The sequence below is a fragment of the Dermochelys coriacea genome, chromosome 3 (assembly GCF_009764565.3).
Source record: "Dermochelys coriacea isolate rDerCor1 chromosome 3, rDerCor1.pri.v4, whole genome shotgun sequence".
Lineage (NCBI taxonomy): Eukaryota > Metazoa > Chordata > Testudines > Dermochelyidae > Dermochelys > Dermochelys coriacea.
Window position 1 is genome coordinate 63,622,053 of NC_050070.1, and position 27,340 is coordinate 63,649,392.

A 27,340-nucleotide genomic window follows, 5' to 3' on the forward strand; every position below is an offset into this window, starting at 1 on the left:
GCCTCCCTCCAGTCAACCATGCCCCATGCTACAAAGGAAGGCAAAAAAACCTCCAGGGCCTCTCCAATCTGCCCTGGAGGAAAACTCCCTCCCGACCCCAAACATGGCAATCAGCCAAACCCTGAGCACATGGGCAAGATTCACCAGCCAGATACCCAGGAAAGAGTTTTCTATAGTAAATCAGATCCCATCCATCTAATATCCAATCCATTTACCAATGTGATATATGCCATCATGTGCCAGCAATGCCCCTCTGCCATGTACATTGGCCAAACTGGACAGTCTCTACGTAAAAGAATAAATGGACACAAATCAGACATTAAGAATTATAACATTCAAAAACCAGTCGGAGAACACTTCAATCTCTTTGGTCACTCGAGTACAGACCTAAAAGTGGCAATTCTTCAACAAAAAAACTTCAAAAACAGACTCCAATGAGAGACTGCTGAATTGGAATTAATTTGTAAACTGGATATAATTAACTTAGGCTTGAATAGAGACTGGGAGTGGATGGGTCATTGCACAAAGTAAAACTATTTCCCCATGTTTATTCCCCCCGCCCTCCCCGCTGTTCCTCAGATGTTCTTGTCAACTGCTGGAAATGGCCCACCTTGAGTATCACTACAAAAGGTCCCCCCCCCACCCCTCGCTCTCCTGCTGGTAATAGCTCACCTTATCTGATCACTCTTTTTACAGTGTGTATGATAACACCCATTGTTTCATGTTCTCTGTGTATATGAATCTATATAAATCTCCCCACTGTATTTTCCACTGAATGCATCCGATGAAGTGAGCTATAGCTCATAAAAGCCTATGCTCAAATAAATTTGTTAGTCTCTAAGGTGCCACAAGTCCTCCTTTTCTTTTTGCGGATATAGACTAATGTGGCTGCTACTCTGAAACCTGTCCTGGAAGTGTTGCTGTGATGAAAATGGTCCTTCTAGGAATAACTTTGCATAATTTTCATCATCAATGGCAAAAGTTCTCCGACTTCTAGAAGTAGGACTGCAGTTGAAAACTTGCTATGTATCATGATAAGGATTTGTGTATACCTGCTGATAACTGTGCAGTTTTTAATCCCCTTACACATCTATTTTAAATGGGACAGATCCTCAGCTGATAGAAATTGTCATAGTTCCATTAACCTCAGTTGAGCTATAACAGTTTGCACCAGCTACAGATCTGAGCAATAATGTACACTAAATAAAGTTGAAATATTACCTGAAAAAGTAATTTGATACAGCAAAGATTGCAGATACTGAACATTTTCCTTACACTAAAAACTCTTCCTGAGAATACTGTTGTTCAAAAATACTAAACATTAAAAAATCAATGTATGCAGAAATAAGGTTCCACAAAACCTTAACTGTTTCCTGATTGTGAACCCTACCTTACACCAATTTTCTGTCTCCGAGATATGTTTCAACATGACACACATTAAATAGGTGAAAAGTCAGTTAACTGATAGATCTCAGAATTTAACTGTAAGCAGGGAGCTGCTAGGGCTGGGAAAGGACATTACATTGAAGAAAAGGTAACTGGCAAAGATCAGAAGATGTATTGGGATCTGATGGAGTTTTCAGAGGGTCAAAGTTGTGTAGCAAATAACTAAAATTAACCAGCCTAATATTTAACCAGTTAATAATACTCAAACATGCTCATTCTCATATATTAAATATTTTTTAAGGTATGGGGTTGCAGTTGGTGGTGTTAGAGTAACATAAAACCAGCAGAACAAAGTAGAGTATCAGGCCTTGTACATTAAAATTCAGTCCAAATGAAATGTCATGGCTAATACACTACTCATCCCTTCCCTTCTAAAAATTTGAGTTATAATGGATATGGTGAAAAAAATGCATTGCAGTGCTGTTCTAAAACAATTAACAGTCTTCAAATAAATTAGGGGCCATTATAAAGAGGACAGTGATCAATTGTTCCCATTGTTCACTGAAGGCAGGACTAGATGTAATCAGTTTAATCTGCAGCAAGGAAGATTTAGGTTAGATATTAGGAAAAACTTGCTAACTATAAGAATAGTTAAGTTCTAGAACAGGCTTCCAAGGCAGGTTGTTGAATCCCCATCACTGGAGGTTTTTAAGAACAGGTTGCACCAACACCGGTGAGGGATGGTCAGAGTGTCTAAGGCCTGAAGAGACCACCAGATCATTTAGTATGACCTCTTGTATATCACAGGCTACCAAAACTACCCAGCACCCACACAGTAAACCCAACAACAGAAATTAGACCAAAGTATTATAGCCCACAGGAGATTAGACTATTATGTACCACATGGAGAGAGTAGCAGGGACCAAGGTGCACCAGTGCCCGAGCCCTCCTTTGAAGGCAGGGAAATATTTAAGTGAATTATAGACAGATAATGCGGGCAAGTGACCTGAACCCACAAGCACAGAGGAAGGCAAAAAGCCCAAGGTCACTGCCAATCTTACCTGGAGGAAAATTCCCTCCTAACCCCACATAAGAGGGGTAGACCCCCAGCATGTGAGTAAGAACCAGGCAGCCAAGCACTTGAAAGAGAATGCTCAGTACCATCTCAGAGCCCTGCCCCCCCCCATTCCCTGTTCCATCTCCAGCTGTGGCCATCCCTGATGCTTCAGTGAAAGGAGATTATACCAGTTCCCAGAATATTTTGGGGGGAATCTCTTCCTGACTTTTGCAGGTTGCTGGTTGAAACCCTGAAGCCTGGACCTTTAGGAACATAAGTCATAAACCGGAAGTGAGCCCCAGGACTGGTTAGCCCTGCCCCCTACCTTTAGAAGCCATCCTCTCATACAATCATATTCATACATCTGTCCAGCTCTCTCTTAAAACTAATTAAACCTCACAACTCCTATTGGGGAGCCATTCTAGAACCCTAACCCTTTGATGGTTAAAAACCTTCTTCTAATTTCCAGCCTGAATTTGTTCATGGACAGTTTATATCCATTTGTTCTTGTGTCAACATTGTCCATTAGCTTAAATAGCTCTTCACCTTCCTTGCTATTTACACCCTTATGTATTTATAGAGAGCAATCATATTCCCTTTCAGTCTTCTTTTGCTAGATTAAATAAACCAAGGTCTTCCAGTCTCCTCTCATAAGATAGGCCCCCTATTTCCCTGATCATCCTAATAGCTCTTCTCTTCACCTGTTCCAGTTTAAATTAATCTTTCTCGAACATGTGTGACCAGAGTTTTACAAATGAGCTCTTACCAGTGTCTTTTACAATGTCATTAATACTTCTCTATCTCTGCTGGAAATGTCTGACCTAGTACATCCTAAGGTTACATTTGCATTTTTCACAGTTGTGTCAAATTGTTGGCACTTAGTTGTTCTGTGATCAACCTACCTCTCTCTTCACCTGTCGCTGCCAACTGATGAGTCACCTGCTTGTAGCAGAAATTTTTATTATTAACCCTACAGGCATGACCTTGCACTTTGTTCTATTGAATTTTATCCCATTTCTGTCATTTTAGTCTTCAAGGTCACTCAGATCTTCCTGTATAATATTCCGATTCTCCTCCTGAACTTCGTATCATCAGCAAATTTCATTTGCAGACTCCTACTTTTTGTGCCAATGTCAGTCATAAAAATATTTTATAAGATTGGTCCTTGAGGAACTCAACTAATAACCTCCCTGCAGTCTGACAATCGGAATAAAGTATTCATTTAGTTTTTGTGCCATACTTAGATTATCTTTAATCTCCTTCCTATTCACACTGCCTAGCGGCTCAACCTCATCTTCCTTATTCTTTTTACTTTTAAACTAAAAAAGTATTATTTATATTAATTTATTTGACAAGAGAGCTTGACTTTTATCAATTCTCACCTTATTCCTACATTTTCTAATCTCTATGATGTAGCTTTCTTTGTTGATCAACCTTTTTTTCCATTCCTTATAGGCTCTCTGCTAAGTCCTAATGATCTTTTTGAGGTGATTATTCATCTGTCTCAGTCTGGAGCCTTTCCCTACATGTTTTTTCCCCTTTCTTGGAATGCAAATTACAGATAGTTTTTGTATAAGTGATCAGAAGAAACTCCAAGCCTCCTCCATATTTAAGTTCTTGAACTCTTCAGTCCAGTTGACTTCTTTAACTAATTCCCTTATTTTCCCACAGACTTACAAAATTGCCCTTTTGAAATAAAAAAATCATGTTTTATGACTTGATTTTGTTTATCCTTCCTCTTAACTTAAACTGAATCAAGTTGTGATCACTCAAGCCAAAGTTATTTCCTATGATCAGCTCTTCTATGATCTCCTCACTATGTACCAACACCAAATCTAAAACTATATCTCCTCTTGTTGGTTTGGTGATAAATTGGTGAAGAAAATGGTCATCTATCACATCCGGGAATAACTGGGCCCCTCCAGTATTAATAGCATTTCTTCTTCAGTCTATATCTGCGAAGTGAAAGTCTCCAATTATGACACAATTCCCCAAAGCATTTATCTCTCTAATAATATCAAAGAGATCTCTATCCATATCTGAGTCTGACCTTGGGGGTCTATAGCTGACCCCTAATACTATCCCAATAGAACCCTTTTACTTTTCTTCCCCAAAGTGATTTTGACTAAACCGATTCTGTTTTGTCCATACTTTCACTTTTTATTTCTTTGCAGCTTACTGCTTTGTTGATGTACAATGTTACCCCACCACCTTTACTTTTATTCCTATCTCTCTTAAACAGCACATGCCCTTCAATACCTGTATTCCATTAATGAATTCTTTTCCACCATGTTTCTGTGATCCCTATAATATCTGGTTGACCGCCTGCACACTAGTTCTAGGTACTCCATTTTATTGTTCTAGGCATATTTAATTCTCCCTCAGTGGAGGGGGCTGACTAGAATACCTCTTGAGGTCCCTTCCAGCCCTATGATTCTCTTATTTACTTTCTGCATTATTGTTTTTTATTGTCTTCATTTCTCTTTCATTCTTTCTTTTTTCTTTTTGTCAGTAAAATGTATTCTTCTCTTTCCTCTATGACATAGCTATATATAAACTCACAAGCTTAACATTATTACCATGACCTAATATAATATAAGATTGTGTGTATTAATTACTCAAAAAGGGATGAACATTGGATGAAGTGGGAGGCTAGTCCTTACTGCATACTAGTATCCATACAATTCACATAAAAATGGACTTACAAATAAATGTATGCAGTTGAAACACAGAAACTGTATGTGCCATTCGCCAAAGTCTCCTAAGTTTAGAGTTATAATATTATCTAAAGAATTCTAGGGTAGTATAAATATATGATAACGATATTAAATCACTGTGTAGGTGTAATTTTGCACTGCTATTTTGAATATCATCCTGAATTGAGTATAGTAAGTCATTTAATTAGTTTTAGGTTTATTGCTAGTGTACTTAGGGTCCACCAATGAAAACCTGACCTCACTGAAATCTCTGGGAGGTTTGCTATTGACTTTAATGAAGCCAGTAATTCACTCCAGATTTTCAAACAGCTTTCCAAAACTTCAAATGCAAAAAATTCATTGCCTTCTATTATTATTAACGGTTTATAATACCTTAGGGTCTATAGAAACATAATTGTGACTATTTGGGGACTCAGTCAGTACTATTTATGAATTATGGTTGACATCATGAAGTTCTTACTATGAAAATTGCCGTATTATTGAATGCTTTATGTAAATGTGCAATCCAGCATGGTCTGACAGGGCTTGTAGTATGTACCTATCAGACTAGGGAGAATGGAGAGTAGTTAACCCTAATGACTGTACTCTGACCACACATTGGGTAAGCTAAGGAGGTTGGCTGAAGATAGGAGAATCATTTTCCCTATCCCTGGAGTTTGGAAAATTAACAGCAGCTGGAAAAAGAACCAAGGTTTTGATGCTAGCTTTTAAAATCCATAGAAGCTGGGTGGGCCCGGGGGAAGACTCAGACCCCCAAATAGGAAGTTTTTGTAAGAGACTTTTGTAGAGGGACCTGGGAAGGGTTAGGTGCAGGACCAATCAAGATCAAACCAAGTTGACTTGACGAGAAGGAGGCAGAGTCCATGGGTGGGATGAAAGCATGTGCTGTGGAAGGAGCACTCCGGATGCCACCAGAGGACTCTGACCGCAGCTCAAAGAATGCTCCAGAGGGGTAAGGAAACTAAGGTAGGGAAAATGTATGTAGGATTAATTATTTTTGTATAGATCTGTGTATTTCTTGTGTGATGCAAAAAGAGCAATGGTGTTAGAATCCTGTGTAAAGTCTGTGGGTGCATTATGTGTTACACTTCTCATGTGCTCTTGAAGACTTAAGCTGTGAACCCAGAACACCTACACAGGTGGAGTTCAGGGAGAGAGTGTTACAAAGGAGTCTGAGGGAATCAGCACTGGTCTCTGGGCTGGGCAGCTGGACTGTGAGTTCTCAGCTTTCTGTAGAGGTGCTAGACAAATGTTCTGCACCTCAAGAGGGTACCTGGAGACCCCAACCAGGGGCAGTGCCAGGACTCTGTTCAGACTCCTAAAGCATGTGGGATCCATCAATTGAATTCCCTCACAGCAGACTGGTGGGTTGCCAAGAGGGACATTTGACTATCTCTGTGACAACAGTAACATATGACCTCTACAGCAAACAAATTATAACCCATACCTGGGAAATTTTTTTAGAGACATTTATTTGCATGCAGCAAAATCCCATAGAGCATGGTCTTCCCATTTGTACAAGCAAATATAGTAAATATAGAGTCAAGAAAAGGAGAGTTTGGATTTGGTATTTGAGCACAAACTGGTGCATCTGGAAAATTTCTGGGTGCATTTTTAGAAACACAATGAAAATTTGTCCTCGTGTGCCCGGTTAAGTGATATCTATGTGAGGTTTCACTTTCCAAACAGCATGTTAGTTATTTGGTCACATGAGGTTCTCTCCCCATGATATAATTACTAACATGTTGATTTGACAAACAAAGTACATATGATGCAGATGTCCTACAGCATAAGCATATTTATACAACAATAAAAGAAGAATGATGCCAACTAATGTTTTCTAAGAAAACTTAAACAGTTCAATCGCTGTATAAATATTATGAACAAATTCAAGATTCATTGGTGCTGGGTCAGGAAGAGGACCTGGATCTCTCCTTCTGGCTGTGGAAAAAGTAAAAAAAAAAGCAGATGTGAAACACTGCATGATCATAACCAGTACTGCACCTGGCCTCCATGTATTGTTACGCAAAACCCTGAACACCACACTGATACGGATCTTAATATACAAAATGAGGAAAGCTCATTTACCTAATCTTCCTTGCATGAATAAATGTTGTTTGGCATGAGACTTACAAATGTTGTTTGGCATGAGACTTATGTCTGCATTCTGCGACTGCCACTCCTACTGTTGTGGGAGCATTGTGAGACATCATCCATTAAAAGACTTAAGGGTAAAATTTCCAAAAGTGCCTAATTCACTTATGAGCCCACATCCCATTTTCAAAGGTTACATAAACCCAGATCCTTCAAGGTATTTAGGTGGCTCCTCCCATTGAAAACAATGGGAGTTAGATGCCTAAATATCTTGAAAAAAGAAAAGGAGTACTCCTTTTCTTTTTGCGGATACAGACTAATACTGCTGCTTCTCTGAAACCTAAATACCTTGGTGGATTCAGAACATAGGCACTTTTGAAAATGGGATGTAGGTTCCTAGGTGACTTAGGTGCTTTTGAAAATTTTACCCCAACAACTACAAAATAATAATAATTAGCATAAATATGATACTTCATCTTCAAAGAAATTTTGGAAAATTATCTATTTAATCCTCACTGCAACCTGTAAGATATTACTCCAATTTTATATATTATCTCTATTTCTGGATCATGGAGAAACTGAGTAAGATATGACTTGCCACAGAGAGAGTTAAATGTCAAAGCCAGAATAGAAATGACTGCTGAACTGATACTAATTATAAGAAGAAAAACTTTGAACTACCCGTTGTTGAGTCCTTCACTCTGTCAAAGTAAAGTTTAACTAGAGCCTCGAGATTAACTAGATTTACTTCTGCTCTTTGATAACCAGTTAACAGAGCAGCAAGAAATGCCTTCTACCACTTTCATGTTGCTAAGAAACTGCCTCCATAACTCCTGGACAAGGACATTGCAACCATGATCCACCTCAAGGCTGGAATACTGTAATTCCCCTTATCTACAACTATCAGTCAAGGCCAGTTCAAAAACTTCAGCTTTTTCAATATTGTAGCAGCCTGGCTCTTCAAAAGGACTAGTGGGTAAGAGCAGTGTTCAGCATTCTCCAAAAGCTCTCCATCTACCTTCTGTGTCCAAGCAAAGGTTCTAGTCCTAACATACAGTACTAGACCCTCAGTGGTCTGGGCCCTGGCTAACTTTGGAACTATATCAGCTGTACAGTGTGACCCACCAAGACAGTTTCACTCTGTTTCTACAATACCAGCAGGGACTCTCCAGGTTCATAAGCACAGTAATACAGGGAATCTCCCGAAAATGTCATACACTCTTCCCTGTTTTTAACCAGTTAATCCCAATATGTCACTTGCTCAGAAGTCAAAGGCTTGTAGCATTCCCACCTGTCCTACAAACATTTCTTTTTAGAACCAGGACATAGTATCAGATCTGAACAGTGGTTTGTCTGGACAGCCATGATGTGCACACATTTTTTTGAGTAATCCTGATGATTATTCTCACCCTGGTACATTCTTTTTTCTCCTTCCCATTTTACGATTTCCTACTTGTCTTTAACTTTTGCTTGTGATGCAATGTCTGCTTCAGCATGTAAGCTTGTAGGGTGGTAACTATACCAAACTCTCCACTGACATAAATCTGCTTGCTCCAATAGAGTTATGCCAGCAGAGAATTTGGCCCTAAATCTTTACATGTTTCTTTGAGGCAACTGGAAAAACCAAACTATACCAAATCAAACTCCAAACATCATAATATATCAAAGGCCAAAATTATGACAATAATTTTATTGGAAGTTGTTACATTTGGGGGGCAGTACAGTCAAATACTGTAGATTTGATTTTTTTTGTTATATAAAGGATAAAATGTTTTATTTAAGTATGATAATTCATGCCTAGATAGGGCAGGAAAATAAAAGGAGAGCAAGATTGATTAACCTAGAGACAGAGCTAAAGAACTGATAACAAAGCCCAGTCACATTCAGAATGCATTAGGCATGATTTATAGCATTTATTTTATTAGTTTGGAATATTAATAGCTGTAAAAGCTGAAGTAAGATTATCAATGATGATAGTGTCAGTAGTGTCAGAAAATTAATATTGCTTTTCTCCAAGAAGCCAATTCCAGTCCAGTACTGTACAATAGTGAATTGTTAGGCAGGCTTCTTTTAACTCAGACAGAGGGGTCTTTTGATCCTTCAGTGATTCTTCTATCTTTTTTTAATGATCTTACTATAATTCATAGTTTGAAAATAATCAAAGGGACGGCACATCAGCTGTTTTTTCCCCAGACCAATAAATGTAGGGACAAAGTCAGACTCACAGACCACCCTTAGTAGTGTGTTCTGAGCTGTTGTGGATTATCTGGCTCACACAGAGTGCAGGCACAGACAGAGCTCTATACTGTGCACACCTCTTGCACAGCTCCCCAGTTTAGCTGAACCAGCTTGGGATAGGATTGTCAATTTTGCTTGGATGTATTCCTGGAGGTTCCATCATATGGCAATCTTTGATTAAAGATTAATCTTTAATTCTAAGAGGGTTGGCAACCCTAGTTTAGGTCCCTCACAGTGGGGCTACAGAGGAGAGGGCAGGTTTTGCCCCTTGTTACATTCTGGACAGCATCTCTTCCCAGTTTAAACCTCAGGCTTTGGGGCTGTTACACATTGTGTGGGTTGAGCATGCCTTCACATGATGCTCATGTCTGAGTGCAGCCCTGGCCACTGAACATAACTACACAGAAATTTCTTCATTTTCTTAATTTCTAAATGTCTTCCATGAGCCACATTCAGAACTGCTTGTCACAACAGTAATGGAATGATCACCCGGGCTCCTCTGCATAAGTTGCACGTGTATTCACTGTGCACTCAGGATGAAATTTGTAGAAAATATACAAAGTTTTCTTAAGCATGGAATTTATCCAGCCCACTTGTACAACATATATCAACTTGCACAGTTCTGAATTTTGAATAGTGGCATCAGTGGTCTTCCCTAAATCAATTGGCATATCTTTCAGTAAAAAACACACAGTGTACTCTGCCGTTTCTGCATATGAGGGTGCCAACCCAGAAGAATTTCTCAAAAGAGCATTGACAAGTAAATAATCATAGAATCATAGAACTGGAAGGGACCTCGAGGGGTCATCTAGTCCAGTCCCCTGCACTCATGGCAGGACTAAGTATTATGTAGACCATTCCTGACAGGTGTTTGTCTAACCTATTCTTAAAAATCTCCAATGATGGAGGTTCCACAACCTCCCCAGATAATTTATTCCAATGCTTAACCACCTGACAGTTAGGAAGTTTTTCCTAATGTACAACTCAAACCTCCTTTGCAGCAATTTAAGTCCATTGTGTCTTGTCCTATCCTCAGAGGCTAAGAAGAACAATTCTTCTCCCTCCTCCTTGTAACAACCTTTTATGTACTTAAAAACAGTTATCATGTCCCCTCTCAGTCTTCTCTTTTCCAGACTAAACAAACTCAATTTTTTTTCAATTTTCTAGACCTTTAATCATTCTCTTCTCTGGACTTTCTCCAATTTGTCCACATTTTTCCTGAAATGAGGTGCCCAGAACTGGACACAATATTCCAGTTGAGGCCTAATCAGCATGGAGTAGAGCGGAAGAATTACTTCTCGTTCTTGCTTACAACACTCCTGCAAATACATCCCAGAATGATGTTCGCTTTTTTTGCAACAGTGTTACACTGTTGACTCATATTTAGCTTGTGGTCCAATATGACCCCCAGATCTCTTTCCACATTACTCCTTTCTAGGCAGTCATTTCCCATTTTGTATGTGTGCAACTGATTGTTCCTTCCTAAATGGAATACTTTGCATTTGTCCTTATTGAATTTCATCCTATTTACTTCAGACCATTTCTCCAGTTTGCCAGGATCATTTTGAATTTTAATTCTATCCTCCAAAGCAATTGCAACCCCTCCCATCTTGGTATAATCCACAAACTTTATAAGTGTACTCTCAATGCCATTATCTAAATAATTGATGAAGATATTGAACAGAACTAGACCCATAACTGATCCTTGGGGGACCCCACTCCTTATGGCCTTCCAGCATGACTGTGAACCACTGATAATGACCTCTGGGAAAGGTTTTTCCAACCAGTTTTGCACCCACCTTATAGTAGTTCCATCTAGGTTGCATTTCCCTAGTTTATTTATGAGAAGGTCATGTGAGACAGTATCAAAAGCCTTACTAAAGTCAAGATATACCATGTCTACCACTTCCCCACTATCCACAAGGCTTGTTACCCTGTCAAATAAAGCTATCAGTTTGGTTTGACATGATTTGTTCTTGACAAATCCATGCTGACTGTTGTTTATCCCCTTATTAGCTTCTAGGTTTTTTGCAAATTGATTGCTTAATTATTTACTCCATTATCTCTCTGGGTACAGAAGTTAAGCTGATTGTTCTGTAATTCCCTGGGTTATCCTTATTTCCCTTTTTTATAGACTGGTAGTGTATTGTCTATAATGTCTTCCTTTGATATATACCAAATCAAAGTCACATTGCAAAAATTGAATAAACCACCGCCAGGATGAGAGTATGGGATGCAAATATGACCAGCAGTCCTTCCTGGAGCAGAACTGCTCCCAGACCCCAATTGCATGCATCCGTTTGAATCACTAAGGGCATCTAGGGATCAAAATAAGCATGGGATTGGCTTTGACAGAGGACTTGACACAGGCTTTCCAAAGTCTGCTTTGCTTCTTTAATCTTTGTGCCATTGGTTTGGCAAGGGTACTAACATGGGGCAAAGCATGGCCATATATATATATTGAGCTCGGCCAAGGAACTAATATAAACTGCTTACGAACAGTGGGTAACAGTAGCGAAGCAACAGCTTGTTGGTTTCACACCATCAGCCAGCAAACAATGCCCTAGAAACTCTGCAGCATCTTTTGTAAAACTTCTCATGGCTGCATTCAGCTTTACGCCATCTTTTTGGCATTAGATTAGTACTTGTTCCAGAATAGTATTATGCTCAGGAAGAGTCCTAGCCAAGATGAGAATGTTGTCAAAATAGTAACATGCACTGGGGATATTATCTAGGAGCTGAAAGACCAATCTCTGAAATACCTCAGGAGCAGAGTGTGACATTATCTGAATAAAATATGACCATGCAAATCACTGTTGCTACCACTGTTATATAATTGCAACAAATCTTATACAAAGTGTGATGCATGGCTAGGAAGAGTTAGGCAGCTTGCAAGCTAATTGACCCAAATTCAACCTTTAGAGACATTTGGGTAGATAATATTTGTGTTTTTGTGTGTTAATATATATATTGTTAGAGGTTAACAATGTAATCAAAGAGTCCCAGTCTATGCTATATTCTTTTAATTCACAGATAAAAAGGACAAAGAGAAAATCTGGGATCTGCTTAGCTGCTTAGCCCTGTAATGAAGACAAACCCTAAGAGTGCCTTCAGGAGGGTTAGCTTAATATACTTCCAATGTGCATTAAGCTAATGTACACAAAGGAACTCTTAATGAACAGTAAGATGTCAACACAGGTAGTTAGTGCAGAATAGCTAGTGTACACCCGTTCCCCCATGTAGACAAGCCCTAAAAGTGTGAATTTATAGTGAATTAGTTAAACGGCATTAAGCCCCTGTGTGAATACTCTCATTCAGAATAAAAGTAGACTTAATCTGATTTAATGCAATTGACTTCCAAAGACTCCTTAATCGACTACCTTCCATTGTGGAGCACCATCTATTTTCCTTTCCAAGCTGCACCACTCAAGACAGGTTGGCAGCTTCTCTAGGAACCCACCCCACAGTTCAGAAACAGTGGCCTACTATCATTTTTTTGTGTAGTATGATTAGATCAGACATTTTATTCCTTAGAACATGTGTAGGAGGATTCTGGCAACTGAACCAAAATACTTTAGTATGTATACCAAAAAATTGTGTAACGACTGAGTCATAATTACATTAACAGAAGTCTGATGGCACACACAGGTAATATATTCAACTAATAAACAAAATCATGCACTTTACTATCCTGAGATAAAAAGTATTAGCCATTACAGGATTATAAGGAGGTGTTTTTGTTTCCCTCCATTTGTTGCCATTGGTCACTCTATTCAAAAAAAGCAAGAGATCCTATACAAAGAAGAAAAATACTACCTCTTTAGCTGCACGAAAGACACTTTAGCAGCTGGTGAATGTAAACAGCTAAAACTTGAATAACTGCGTATTTGGTAATTATTACTCTAACCAACCCTGTTTTCTCCACCCTTTAGTGTATTGGCTGTGAAACCAATAATTACATTCTGCCTTTTTGTCTTATTAGACAGAGACATGCTCTGTTTTGCTCTTGACGTGAATGCTTATAGCTCTTTATTTCTGGCTTTCAAAAAGGAACAATATGTGAGATAATCAAAATACTAATGTATATTCACCCCAGATCTTTCCCTCCCTAAATCTTGATGTGTAAGTTTTTAACAATTTGAGAATGATCAATGATACTGTTACACGGCTTCAAAAAACTGTTCCCACTAAAAAATAATCTTCTCATCTTGAATCTGAGCTAGTCAGAATTTGTCAAGTGCAAAATTATTGTAATGGGTATATGAAGTGCTAATTAGCTATAACAAGGCTTTGACAAGGTCCTTCAGAATGTTCTAATAAATAAACAAAGAGTCGTGGTGTGGGAGGGAAAGTATTGTCATTGATCAAAAAGTGGCTAGGAGACAGAAAACAGAGTAGAATTAAATGGTCAGTTTAAATCATCATGGTGCTTCAAGGTTCCATAGTAGGTCAAGTATAGTTTAATATATTTATTAATGAGTTGAAAAGGGAGGTTGAATAGTAAGGTAGAAACATTTGCAGATAGCACAAAGTTATCTAGGTAGTCAAGATCAGCGACGATTCTTAGGAATGTCAGAGAGGCCTAACCAAGCAAAGTGAATGGGCATCACAATTGCAAATGATGTTCAGGGTTGACAACTGCAAAATAATGCACACTGGAGGAAAAAAACAAACTATGCATATACCTTACCCAGTTCTAAATTATAGGGAAGGGATGTATGTGTCATTGTGGAGAGTTCATTGAAAGTCTATGCTCAATGTGCAACTGTGGCTGTTTGCACAGCTAAGATTTTTCAGAAAATAATGAGACGCAAACAATATGGGGCTTAGGAATCCTATTTATTGTGGATTAAGTATTAATTTTTGTCTGATTTTTTCCTTTTTAGAATCTTATTGAATCAACAATAAATCATGAAGGCTGGATTCTTATCTCAACTACAGCATGCAAATCCTTAGTCTACTAATGCTAGTTTCTAATGTTTTAACACTGGTGTGAATGAGATTCAGAGTATGTCTGCGCTTTGGGCTGGGGGTGTGATTCCCATCTTGGGAAGACATATTTACGCTTAGCTGCCATTGAGTTAGCATGTTAAAATACACTATAGCCATGGCAGCACTAACTGTGGGATGGGCTAGCCACCCCTTGAACATGCCATTTTTAGACCCTACGCACGTACTCAGGGCAGTTTGCCCATCCCACCACTTGCACTGCTGTGGCTACACACTATTTTTAGCATGCTAGCTCAATGGCAGTTAGCGTGAGCATGTCTCCTTGACCTGGGAATCACACCCCCAGTTCAAAGTATAGCCATACCATCAGTTGAGGTCATTGGAGCTACTATAGATTGATACCAATGTAACTTAGACAAGAGTTTTGTCCTTCATATTTGAAATGGAAGTGGCCATCCAACCTCTTTACAGATGAAAGGAGATGTGACAAAGTCAGTCTTTCAGTCCAATGGTATGGGAAAAGGGCCCAATGCGCAAGTGGCAAACCTTCCCATAGTGGCTATAGGTCCACTTGCCAGACAGAAGCTGAAGCATACTCTGCTTCCTGGCTTCCCTGCTGGCCTCAGCCTGGGCTCTCTGATGGCTTTCTGCACCAATCTTAACCTGGTTTCTCCAAACTGAGAGATTGTGGGCAGGGTTTTCCCAGTTATCAGTGGAATGCTGAATTCCTTGAGGCCTTGCTTGACTGTGTCGCTGTATTGGAGCTTTGGCCTTGCTCTGTGTCGTGGGTGGTTCTTCAGTTGGCCATAGAGCACAGCCTTCAGCTGACGATCTTGAGCAGGGGTCTCAGAGTCCCGGCTCGCGGGCCATCTGTAGTCAAGAACCTCCCCACTGCGGTCTGCGAAGGAGAGACCCATGCAGCCAAGTGGCCGGATGTCTGCTGCAGGTGCTGCCCCCCTGCAGCTCCCATTGGCTAGGGGAGAGGGACAGAGAAACCATCACTAGTCGCCGGGCAGACTCAGCCATGGAGGCAGCATCATCAGTTGCTGGGCAGAGTCAGCCATGGAGGCAGCATCATTTTTTTCCACAATGAATAGAAACAAGTCAAAATACTGAACACAACTCTCTGAGGCCCACCTTGCTGCAATCCTGAAGATTTCAACTGCTCAGTCACTGAGGCCAAACATCAACAAATGGACAGAACTGAAGCATTGCCAAGTGTCTGGCAAACACTAAAAACTCTCTGGAAGGCAAATAATTGGATAAAGTTGTATGACAGTTATATTATTTCTAAGAAATTCTAAATAAAAAATACAATATTAACGTTTTCTTTTCTGAACACCATCTTCAGTGACATTATTGGCCCGCTGGGAGGATTTAAGGACTGGCACTGGCCCTAAGGTAAATTGAATTTGAGACCCCTGATCTTGAGGCATGCGCTTCACATGTTCCAATTGGCACAGCCTGTGAACGTCCAGCATAGTCTGCATAGACTGTAGGCTGGTTCTTTCAAGGATCTCCTTACTGGTGATCCGTTGGTCCCAAGTAACTCCAAGGATTTTTCTAAGACAATGGAGGTGGAAACTATTCAATCTCTTCTCCTGCTTGGAGTACGTAACCCAGCTTTAACAGATATTTAATGTCCAACAGAGAAGAATTTGGTGATTTTTATGCATTGCAAATTTACAGTAGAGGGGCTGCTTCTAGCAAAAAGTGCTGTTAGTTTTCCCAACCACTAGGCAGCACTATATAGAATATAAAACACAGCTAATTACAGACTTTTATAAACACACACATACACACAACTCTGTAATTCTTGCAGTACTGTTTGGAATAGTCATGCCAGCTTCACTAGGAAAGGCAAGATGTAAAATAAACTTGGTTCAAGAGCCTTTTCTAGCAGACATGTTTTATTGATATAATTTGTTCCAGTCGATGTATTTACTACAAAGGTCAAAGAGACACATTTTATTCTTTAGCTGTTGCCCCTATTTTATTGTTTCTTAGTTTATGCCCCCACACATTAGCATTTATCCAAAATGGTTTTGCCCAGTACTGAAGTGTTTGCTTTATTCTGAAGCTTTTCTCAGGATGGTATAACTTGAACTCATTTTCTCACCTGGAGAATGATAAGGATCATGCCGAGCCCACTCAAGTTTGATCTGACCCTCTCAGGAAAAAGCCAAGTTTCACATTCCACCTCCTGCTCAAACAGGAAAATATACCTGCTGTTCACTTTCAAGCTCAGGTTTTTCTCTTCTTTGATCTGGATGTTTGAGTTAGCATGGATGATTTGTGACCCATACTTCACTTTAATGATAGTCCATATATTGTACATCCCAGAAAAGTTAAATTTATCTGATGGTTATAAAATATATGGAACTTTAAAGGGATGTTAAAGAAAGGCAGCATGATCTTCTGGTTTAGGAACAGGTATGGCTGGTTGGAGACCTGGGTTTTATTTTGGATTTTTACACCCTGAACAAATTATTTAACCTCTTTGTTCCTCAATTCCCACCACTGTAAAATAGAAAAATAATACTTACATATTTCACAGGAGTGTCATAAGCTTACATTTAATAAAGAACCTTCAGCTCCTTGGATGGAAACTATTTTATAGATCTGGTTGAACTATTTCTAATGATTCAGTTTATTCAATAAATTTAGCTATTTTTTTGGTCTCTGTGATTTGTCAGCTTAATCCTGTGTTTCTCTGTTTTCCTGATATAATGAGTATAACTGCAATAAAGAGGCAGAGGGTCTAATTAAGTTAACGGTCCTTTGATATCTCAGGGAAATGGTGGAGACAGTTTATGGAGTTGGGAGAAACTGGGCTTCTAGAATTTATGAATTTTTAGGAAAATTTAAAATAATATTCTATGCCACTTGAGTCAGTCTGTTTCCTGAGACTTTCATGCTAGAAAAAGTAGTGTGTTGAATACTGTAGGCTTGTGTCAAACTGCAAACTGATCTTTCCTCATCATATTCACCCAGGGAAATTGCATATGGTATGAGTGTTCCAGCTACAGAGCTTGTTGCCAAATCCATATTTGGTGTATCTAGTTGCCACTAAGCTAGTCCTTTTGGCCAAGGACATTGTGCAGTCCTCACTGCAAAGGGTGTGATCATGGACCCGTCTCCATCTCATTTAACTGGGTTCATGCTCTGGCTATGTTTCTGGAAATACAATACTTGTGGTGCTGATATAGCAATATTTCATATAACTAGCAAGTCAATTTACTGGTCTCCAGATTCTGTTACGTATCACCACTCACACTGATATGTAACAAACAAATTAGCAACCTTGTTGTCTACCTCACTAGTATTCCAAGATCTTCAGCAGTTGACCAGTGGGCCAAATGAAATCAGATTTGACTGTAGAGAAATATCCCAAGGGTAGCCTGTTCTTCTATCTCTTGGAGAAAGTCTAGGTGGCAGCTGGTTCTGCAAGAGACACTTTTTGAGGAGTCAGATCTGATGGGAGGAGAGTGCATTCTGAGACCGCATTCTGACAGAAATCAGGAGAAAATATTATCTGTTATATCTTACGTGGGTGAAGAGAATCTCCCTTTTCCTCTCCTGAAAGCAGTGTAAAACAAATGCCTAATAGAAAACAAATAAGAATAAAATTGTGTCATTTTGCATAATGATATAAGCTGCAGAGTCATTTCACAAATTCTACCTGGCACTTTGACATTCACACCTGCCCTGGAATGGCTTCTAACATTCCAAACCTCTGAGCAACCTCACGCACATACCGTTTTTTAAAATTGTTATGAAAACTGTTACTTTTTTCTCCCAAATATACAGCTTTTCCCCAAAATTATATTTGTCTCAGCTCCAAGATTGTCAATGTTCAGTCCTGACATTTAATCATCAGGGTTAGAAACAAATGTTTTATGCATTACAGGGGAAAAAATGAAAAAAAGAAAGAAAATGAGTACTAAAACATGTTCTTAAATATTTTTTCTTTAAATAGTTTGGGCTCTGACAGCTCACATATGTGTAAGAAAGGCATGCAAGGTCAAGTTCCAGTTGCTTTTTACAAACTGCTTAGGAGAACCCTACTTACAATTATACACATTCTGCTCTAGTTACATTAAATATCTGATGTTTTTGTGTTTTTAGTTTGAAGCTACAGAAAATATTTTTAAACATAGCTGTTGTTTCAAAGGTAGATCTAACAGTACAGAGCAACATTCAAATGACTCAATTTTTAGGCTCAACAACCTATATTATTTTATAGGGCCCTTTCCTGCTCCCACCAAACTAAGCAGCAAACTCCCATTGACTTCACTGGCAAAAAGATCATTCCTTGGAGTGAAGAAGGTATCGGCTACAGCATTGTAACAATGCTCCTGTGCCATTCTTCTGACATGCATTATGTATCACTGAATACTTCTCAAAAGTCATTGGCTATTTTTCTTCTTTCAGAATTCACTTTAATATAATTGAATTTCATTATTGGAGAAATGCCCCCTGAACTTATTCAGTTCTGATAAGAAAATCAATACAAGTTTATGAATGATTGTAAAATGCTCTGGTAATCATGCCACTATACAAAATGTGTTTGTAATAAAGTCCTCTGCAGAAGATGCACTTGGAACCAAATAGTTCCTCAGACCTCATATGAACTTATCTTGCACAATATACCTTTTTTAAAAACATGGGAATTCTTTGGCTCTGAAAGCATATGTAGACAGAAGATATAACACATGTAAAGTAATATGAAAGGGAGAAAGAAGAAGATGGAATAATCACAAAATAGTGCTTATTGCAAAGTATGGTATATAAAGATTTCAGGTGGTAGACAACCAGGGGGAATTTCAGTAATATTTCAGGTGTTTAATTGCATAATTATGCCTGGCTTTGAGACAATCCTGCCATTATTTCTCATCTTGTTATTTTATATATATTTTTTTAATTGAGACAAACCTCACATTGTTTCCCAACTTGTGATCTGATATACTTTAAAAAAAATTATATACAGTGTTTTTGTATAATTGCTTCCAGTCCAGAACATGTTTTATTTCTTAATGAACAAGTTGTCTTTGAAGAATGCTGCCTTTTTATTTTTTTAAAGGACGGAGTTGAATAAAAACATAACGTGTTCAGTTTTAATGTGAAATTAAATCAGTGACAGTTATCAAAGAGAGATTATCTTTTCTTAACCCAAAATAGGCTTATACTATTTATTTAGAGATTTATCTGATTAAAGGACATGCTTGGCACAATTCTTACTAAATTGGTCTTTTTTTTTCCTGGAAAAAAAGCTCCTAAAGACAATTAAACTGGTTTGATGCAAAACACCTTTGGGAATTTTCTTTGAAAAATTGGACAGATTAAGATAAAGATGATCAGACTACTTTGTTTGACCCAAATCACTTCCTAACTGTCAAACCAAACACCATTGTCCAGGTCTTAAAGTGTTTTCATAATGCTTAATTTAATAAATAAATTGTGTATCTCTGCACTTTCTGATTTTGGGCTAGCAACCACAGTACGGAAATATGGCTGTATTTGCAGAATTTTACATCCTAAACCCCAGTAAGCATTGAATTCCTTAGGATTACATTATGTAAGCGAAAACCAGGCACGTGTTTAAAAAGTGACATTAAACATATATGAAAACAAATGTTCCCATGGGACTGCTAATTCCATAAAAAGTCTTGGAAATATATAGAAGAGGAGCATGTAAAGTACTGTCAATATTGATAAATTTATTCATGAATATTTCCTTAAAAACTATAGAATGATCTTTCTTAAATCAATTTGGGATGGCAGTCTGAGCATTCCTAGTCTAAAGTGCATGTGCACTTTCTCTCTATATTGATATAAGTATATACGAACGAAGAGTTGAAAGTAAGAAGTCTGGGCAGGTTACAGGAATGATCTTTATATTAACTATTATAAACATCAGTGATAACAAGAGAACTCCAGCCAGAATTGGAAAAGCAAGAGATATGTTGTATAATCCTATCAAGTTGTGCTCTTCCTGGACATGAGCCCAGAAGTACAAGTCAAAAGGAGGGAATTCATCCCTATTAGGAAAGCTTTCAAAAAATGCAACATGGAAGCAGCGATACTAGAAGGAAGAATTAGATTCTGAGTAAGGTATTTAGGAAAGAAATACTTCTTTAGGGTTACTGAAGCTTTATGTGGATGTGTAGGAAGAAAGGAGGCTCCACAAAGCAGGGCTGGTTCAAGAAAATCTCCAAATACTGACTAAGTATTTTGGTTGGGGGTCCCTTCTGTAAGATTCAAGGTTCCTTGTGAAACCTTTGCTGCTTTTCCTGCCCTAACCTGCTACAGAATGCAATGTAATAAGATATTAGAAGGCAAGCTTCCAAATGTCCTTAGAACAGAGGGGACATTTCTCCTTTTGTCTTTGGCCAGACTATTTTCTTATATCGAGAGACTGGAACAGGAGAGAAGAAAGGAGACAGTATTATTAACTGCTAAGAACACTGCTGGGAAATAGACTCAATAGTTCCTATGTGAAATATTTCTGGGTTGAGAGACATGGAAGAATCAGATTTATCACTAGTAAAACCTAAGGGAGAAAAAGGAAATGCATGTAGTAACAGGTGGAACCAGATTATTATTTGTATTGCTGTAGCACCTACCGACCTCATCTGAGATTGGGGCCCCATTGTACTAGGTCATGTTCAAACATATAACAAAAGACAGTCCCTGACCCAAAGAATTTACATTCTACATAAGACAGACATAGGGTGTATAGAGAAAAGTTACCTGTCCATGGCAGAGCATTAGCAGAGCTAGGACTAGAACACAGGTCCTTATTCAGTAATGTGACAAGAGATATTGACTAAGTTGCCCAAAATGCTTTACCAAGTTCTAAATGGGAAAATCTGCAGAAAAACCACAGAAGAGGTTTAAATTCAGAAAAATTATTAAATTGCTTAACTGAACATAAAATGAGTGGTGATAGTATCAGGACCCTTTTACATGCTTATAACAGTAATTAGTTTAATTAATCTTTAATTAAATAAAAATTAAGAATAGTTTAAATTAAGAAAATCCAGTAATGGCAGCTATAGAATGACGTAATCAGGAGACAGTATTGGATCATCTCTTACATAAGTACGGCCACATTGGGTCAGCTCAAAGGTCCATCTAGCCCAGTATCCTGTCTTCTGACAGCGGCCAATGCCAGGTGCCCCAGAGGGAATGAACAGAACAGGTAATCATCAAATGATCCACCCCCTGTTGCCCATTCCCAGCTTCTGGCAAACAGAGGCTAGGGACACCATTCCTGCCCATCCTGGCTAATAGCCATTGATAGTCCTATCTTCCATGAATCTATCTAGCTATCTTTTGAACCCCGTTATAGTATTGGCCTTCACAACATCCTCTGGCAAGGAGTTCCACAGGTTGACTGTGCGTTGTGTGAAAAATACTTCCCTTTGTTTGTTTTAAACATGCTGCCTATTAATTTCATTTGGTGACCCCTAGTTCTTGTATTATGAGAAGGAGTAAATAACACTTCCTTATGTACTTTTTCTATACCACTCATGATTTTATAGACCTCTATCATATCCCCCCCTTAATTATCTCTTTTCCAAGCTGAAAAATCCCAGTTTTGTTAATCTCTCCTCAGACGGCAGCTGTTTCATACCTCTAATCATTTTTGTTGCTCTTTTCTGAACCTTTTCCAAGTCCAATATATCTTTTTGACATGGGGTGACCCCATCTGCATGCAGTATTCAAGCTGTGGGGGTACCATAGATTTATATAGTGGCAATATGATATTTTCTGTCTTATTATCTATCCCTTTCTTAATGATTCCCAACATTCTGTTTGCTTTTTTGACTGATGCTGCACATTAAGTGGATGTTTTCAGAGAAACATCTTGTGGAGATACATTGCAGGCCATAGGACTACATGGGACTTTTGCTAGGTTTCATCCAAAGGTCAGCTAAAAAACCTGCATAGGAATGCTTTGGACCCCACAGGATACAATAAGGGTAAAGGATGCATCAGAATGACTAAGCAAAATCCCATAGGAATACATTGATGTCCATAGAAGTGAATGGGGCTTCTGTCACATGTAGGTACACATGACTAGGGTGTGATGTCATCGAAAAGCTGAAAGATGATTGGCTGAGCCTAGGTGGCCAACAGTATATAAGGGCCACAGCCAGCAGGCTAAACCTCTGTAGGAATAAGGACCACAAGAGAGAGGAACGCTGCAGGATACCTGGAAGAGAGAAGGTGGTTGTGGAACAGCGTCAGCAGCTCCTGTGGAACCTGGCAAAAGAAAGGCTGCTTGAAAAACAGCTACTGCAGCAGCAGCCCACCCAGGGTTCCAGGGTTGCCCCTTCCAATGGCCGCTTCTGCTGCCTGGCCAGCGGGAGCCCTCCTCAGCAGCCCAGCACCAGCAACCAACAGGCTTCCATCTCTCCTGCCTGGGAGGAGATACTTTACCGAAGGAAGAGGCAACAGCAAGCATCTCAACAGACAGCAGCCCGTCACTGGACAATGCTCCCCAAGCACCATATCCCAAAAATAGACAGAGCAGAAGGACCATTTCCTAGATGGTTCAAAGGGATATTAGAGAAGCCTCAGTAAGTTAAAATCTTTTTCTCTTTAACATAATAGATCGTATGGGTTTCAAGTGTAAATAAAGCTGGATGCCTATGGTCTGAGTGAGATCTCCTTACCCATCTAATTGCCTGATCAGCACTTGTTGGATGCTTAGTGTTAAGGATTTAGTATTGAATGTTAATTAGCATATCATTATATGCTTAATTGTTGTTATAAGGTATAGAGTATTAAGTACATGATTATATTGTTATATGTGATAGAGTTAATTGAAGCTGTTATTGTAGTATTGTTTCTTTATTTCTTGTGCCACTTCATTTTTATACTGTAACCCTATTGGTTCTAGAAAAGGAGTACTTGTGGCACCTTAGAGACTAACAAATTTATTAGAGCATAAGCTTTTGTGAGCTACAGCTCACTTCATCGGATGCATTATTATTGCTTCTATCACTACTCTTTTACTGTAACTGTTCACTTCTAAATAAATATTTTTGTTTTTGAAGAATTTATTGCTTGTTGCCTATTCTTAATCGGAGGGCTGTATCCATGTCTTTCAGGAGAAAGTTAGCTAGCTGCGGCTTTCCCTGGAAAATCCCTTAGGGCAGGCCAAAACCTTAACTACCAGAATAGATAGATTGAAAATAAAGGGTTTAAATTGAAAATGGTATATTTAGGCAAACTCATTGGCTTGGTATAATTGATTTCAAATCTTTGGGTAACAGTAGGGCCACACTGCCTTTCAATTTGGCCTGCCATGCAGAGTTTGCCTGTTTGTTAGTCAGATCTTTGTTGACTAGATTGATAGTGAAGTGGTTGTGTCTTCATGTAATTCTGTTAAACGTTTACATGTTCAGAATAATAGATCCCCTATCAGAGGGAATGGAAAGATCTTGATGTCATTGTTGTTTGGAGCTGCTTTTCCATATATTTAATATGGCAGCAGATGACTCTGTAATCCAATATAAGTATTTTGTGTATGTGTATACTTGAAACCTGACTCTGTTATCAAAACTGGAATTAAATTCTGACTAAAGCCCTAACAAATTAAATTATGCAGGCTAACATGGGTTTTTAGAGATTGCAAAAGTTTATAAAGCTTATTACAACTCAAGCTATTAAGACAAATCATTTAAAGTATCTACATTTGTTTTTTCATCACAGCTCTAAAATGTTGCCAAAACAGAAGCCATAGACAGATTTTTTTTTTTCTGAATTAGTTACATCTGATGAAAGTGTTTAATAGTCACACTTCCCCAGGGCACACATCAATGCTGTGTCCAGATTTGTAAGAAAGGGTAACTTTTTTATTTTGCCACAAATAATTATCTAGCAATGTTTTGTTTTTGTCCAGAAGCAAATTGTTTTGTCTAGATGTTGCAGTAGATGATACTGCACCATAGGCCCATTCTTTATGGGAGCTCGATTTAAAAATAATAAACACCTGTGTTGAAAAGGCACAATCATGTTGAGACAAAAATGGAGTGAGTCACCTTGAATGTCTTTGCATTAACAAGTCCATTAATATTTTAGCACACACCAATGTATGGTGTGATTTGTATATAAATATATAAACAAATAGCATAACAATGCTTTACTCTTACTTCATAGTATGCTTTACAAACAATAAGGAACAAATTGTGATAACTGTAATCACACTAACACCTTACTCCAAGTAGTGCCAATTGAAATGGGACTACTAGCAGAGTAGGATCAGAAACTGATCCTATCTAATTAGTTCTCTTACCATCCCTATGAGATAGCAATCTGTCTGCTCCCTTTATTTACTCAAAGCCACATAGCAAATAAATATCAGAACTGGGCTTAAAACATCAGTATCTGGTTTCTAGTCCCATACTAACAATGCCCTTTTATCATTCCATCCAGTTAAATCTAGTGCGTCCATCATAATCCAACTAAAACCTCTCCAACGCATCATCAAGGATCTACAACCTATCCTGAAGGACGACCCATCACTCTCACAGATCTTGGGAGACAGACCAGTCCTTGCTTACAGACAGCCCCCCAATCTGAAGCAAATACTCACCAGCAACCACACACCACACAACAGAACCACTAACCCAGGAACCTATCCTTGAAACAAAGCCCGTTGCCAACTCTGTCCACATCTATTCAGGGGATACCATCATAGGGCCTAATCACATCAGCCACACTATCAGAGGCTCCTTCACCTGCGCATCTACCAATGTGATATATGCCATCATGTGCCAGCAATGCCCCTCTGCCATGTACATTGGCCAAACTGGACAGTCTCTACGTAAAAGAATGAATGGACACAAATCAGACGTCAAGAATTATAACATTCAAAAACCAGTTGGAGAACACTTCAATCTCTCTGGTCACTCGATCACAGACCTAAGAGTGGCTATACTTCAACAAAAAAGCTTCAAAAACAGACTCCAACGAGAGACTGCTGAATTAGAATTAATTTGCAAACTGGATACAATTTAAGCTTGAATAGAGACTGGGAATGGATGAGTCATTACACAAAGTAAAACTATTTCCCCATGGTATTTCTCCCTCCCACCCCACCCCCCACTGTTCCTCTGATATTCTTGTTAACTGCTGGAATTAGCCTACCTTGCTTGTCACCATGAAAAGTTTTCCTCCTTCCACCCCTGCTGCTGGTGATGGCTTATCTTAAGTGATCACTCTCCTTACAGTGTGTATGATAAACCCATTGTTTCATGTTCTCTGTGTGTGTGTATATAAATCTCTCCTCTGTTTTTTCCACCAAATGCATCCGATGAAGTGAGCTGTAGCTCACGAAAGCTTATGCTCTAATAAATTTGTTAGTCTCTAAGGTGCCACAAGTACTCCTTTTCTTTTTGCATCATAATATGTAGACACATAAACCTAGAATAGAAAATTCTGAGAGCTGAGATTTCACTGAGTGGCAACTGGTAATCATTCTTTAATTGTAGGCATTGAATGTGTGTCCACACAAAACACAATAAACACTTTTAAAGGGGACACTGTTTTTTTTTTTCAACAGTCTATTTCATGTTTTGGTCATTTATGAACTGTAACTGACCTATATATAGTGCAGTGTGGTTGTAGCCATGTTGGTCCCAGGATATTAGAGACAAGGTGGGTGAGGTAATGACTTTTAGTAGACCAACTTCTGTTGGTGAAAGACAAGCTTACACAAACCTGTAGAAGACCTCTGTGTAAGCTTGTCTCTCTCAACAACAGAAGTTGGTCCAATAAAAGATATTGGCTCACCATCCTTGTCACATTTATTTTTTTGTTTAATGAAAACATTCAGCATCAAGACAGAAAGAGGCATGGGCAGGAAAAAACTGCAGCAGCCAGAGATGAGACAGCAAATGGCACAATAAGATGAAGAAAAGCAGCTGCAGCAACTACATGAACTAGAATTGGGATGATTGCACCTGCAGTTAATCTGCAAATGAACAAGGGAAGACCCATGCAGGGAGGACCAAATTATATCCCAATTATTTCCTCGGTATCAGGAGAAAGATCTTGATATCTTCCAGTTAAATAAACAAGTGAAGAAGCAGATCTTGTTTGCCATCTCACCCCAATGTTCTTTGGAAGGTCTTTTCACCTGCTTAAACACAGGAGACTGAGTTTATAACTGCTTTACTTGGGACATTAATCACTGATGCCAGAGACTATGGACAGACATACCACTCCATTCAGAAATCTTATAAGACTTGCACTGCACTAGTGGATAGCATGTTGGATTGATATTGTAAGTAGAATGAGAGTTAAAGCCATCACTTTAAAACAATGTTGCTGACGCATTTTTTAAAAATAAATATTGTTTAAAAAGACTCAAGTAAACCAGGATTATGTATCTGTAAACGTAGACATTAGCCTTTCTACCAATTCCCTTTTGTTTGACTTTCACTTGTTGTGCCATATCTTCATTTAATGCCCAGTCATGCAAAGTAGTGCGGAAAGGGTTGTAAATCTTTCAACAGACATGTTTTGAGGTTCATAACAAAAACCTGTACCTATCAGTTTTAGCAAGAATGTCTGAAACGGCTATTAGTGATTTAATTTTATTATGTTTCTTCTTAAACATAGAATTCTGCATATTGTCTTAGCAAAGGATAAAAGTGGAGGGAGTGACAGACTTTAGAATAATGTGCGGTTGGGAATGTAAAAATGCAAGTACAATAATTATTCAAAGGAGTACTTGTGGCACCTTAGAGACTAACAAATTTATTAGAGCATAAGCTTTCGTGAGCTACAGCTCACTTCATCGGATGTAATGCATCCGATGAAGTGAGCTGTAGCTCACGAAAGCTTATGCTCTAATAAATTTTAGTCTCTAAGGTGCCAC

General features: G+C 38.7%; 1 long non-coding RNA gene across 1 annotated transcript; it reads right to left on the reverse strand.

The window, feature by feature from the left end:
• Positions 1 to 3,153: 3,153 nt before the first annotated feature.
• On the reverse strand, positions 3,154 to 21,686 carry LOC122459660. The gene is made up of 3 exons (XR_006280482.1): positions 21,543 to 21,686; positions 19,089 to 19,095; positions 3,154 to 3,164 (listed from the first exon to the last, which is right to left on the reverse strand). It is a non-coding gene; the product is annotated as an uncharacterized LOC122459660 (long non-coding RNA).
• Between the last annotated feature and the right edge of the window lie 5,654 nt (positions 21,687 to 27,340).